General features: G+C 39.1%; 1 gene segment (V, D, J or C); it reads left to right on the forward strand.

Annotated features, from left to right (window-relative positions):
* The first annotated feature begins 457 nt into the window (after positions 1 to 457).
* Positions 458 to 1,010, forward strand: LOC311603431 (Ig heavy chain V region 3-like). The segment is given in 2 exons: positions 458 to 538; positions 622 to 1,010.
* The last annotated feature ends 904 nt before the right edge of the window (positions 1,011 to 1,914 follow it).

Here is a 1,914-nt window from a genome sequence, read left to right on the forward strand (position 1 = left end):
TATATATATAATTTAAATATAAAAACCATATTTAATATAGAAACCATATATATATATATATTAAACAATTAGTTAATAAAAAATCTTTTGCTGATATATGTATGTTTTATGTCCTTGATTTAGTTATTATAGATAGTGTTGCAGCAACCATTGATGTGTAAGTACTTCTGAAGTATATTTGCTTTGAGTCAATTGAGAGAGATTTTTAATATATAAGTTGTTGGAAAGGCAAACGATAATTTCATGTCTGAAAGAAGGGAGGAGTCTGGGATGAATTTCATCATGGAATATTTGGACTTGTACCTCAGTATCCTGTTGCCAGACCCAGGTACCTCCTTCTTCTCCAGCTGGACTAGGGCCTTATCTAAGAAGTGCCTCACTCATGAATATGCAAATCACTTGGGTCTATGGTTGTAAATACAGGTGTCCACATCCCCAAAACATCATCTGATCAGTGTCATCTCCACAGTCAGTGAACACACCATCCTAAGGATGGAATGGAACTTGGTCATCCTCTATTTCCTGTCAGTAGCTACAGGTAAGGGGCTCACTAGCTCCAAATCTGAAGAGGAGGCAGGGACTGCTGTGACAATGACACCCTCTCTGCCTTTCCCTCCACAGGTGTCCACTCTCAGGTCCAGCTGCAGCAGTCTGGGGCTGAGCTGGTGAGACCTGGGTCCTCAGTGAAGTTGTCCTGTAAGGCTTCTGGCTACACCTTCACAGACTACTATATGAACTGGGTGAAGCAGAGGTCTGGACAGGGGCTGGAGTGGATTGGATGGATTTATCCTGAATATGGTGGTACTGGCTACAATCAGAAGTTCCAGGGCAAGGCCACACTGACTGTGGACAAATCCTCCAGCACAGCCTACATGGAGCTCAGCAGCCTGACATCTGAGGACTCTGCAGTCTACTATTGTGTGAGACACACAGTGCTGCAACCACATCCTGAGTGTGTCAGAAACCCTGGAGGAGCAGGGAGCTGCCCTGGGACTGAGATGACAGTGTAGATTAACCTGGAGTCTTGCTCAGAAATAATCATTTTGAGCATTCATTTTTTTGCCTCCTCACTATACTATATTGCCCTTTTCAACTTTATAAAATGACATCTATGAGCAAAGTGATGTTGATCTAAGATGTCTCTACAGTACAACAGACTTTCTACATCTTCACCAGTGATAACCTCCATTGACTTGCTTCTTCCATAAAAAGGCAAACCATGTGCTGAATTGATATAGATTAGCTCCAACACACAGGTAAACCAAGGCACTTCACAATGGTGGCCCAGCTTTTTGCAGAAGACCAAGGGAGGTCATGGCTGCAAGAAGACTGATCTTCCCCAGGTCCCTGTTCCAAGGCATCAGTATGCTAGAGACTAGTTACAGCACACAGGGTAAACTGAGGCAGTTTGAAGCATTAGTGAATGGTCATCTGATGAGTGGTATTTTTATATGTACTTTAACTCTCCATCTCTTAGGCTAGTAGTCTTGCTATTTATAGTTTAACTCTTAAATTTCCAGGATAGTGACCTTGCTATTTATATCTTGGCAGAGAAAGTCAGCAGACTTTTAAGAACCTCACACACATGCACATATAAAATCAATAAAAAAGAGCTCCCAAAGACACCATTCATCCACATTTGCATGAACATGCAGATATAAACATGTATATATATATATATATATATATATATATATATATATATGTATATGTATATATAAACACATATAGAAAACATCAGATGTATAAAAAGACAGACAGACACATCATTTTTGGATAAAGCATATACCTTCAAAAACCTGTTTAATTTGATCCTGCATTTTTATATAGTCTAATACAAAATTTCTCTATATGTGGAAAAAATACCATATTCAAAATTAGATATAATTTCTATAAAAAGTGAGTTGCTATAGG

This window comes from Acomys minous (genome assembly GCF_964271855.1).
Source record: "Acomys minous genome assembly, chromosome: 8".
Taxonomy (NCBI): Eukaryota; Metazoa; Chordata; class Mammalia; order Rodentia; family Muridae; genus Acomys; species Acomys minous.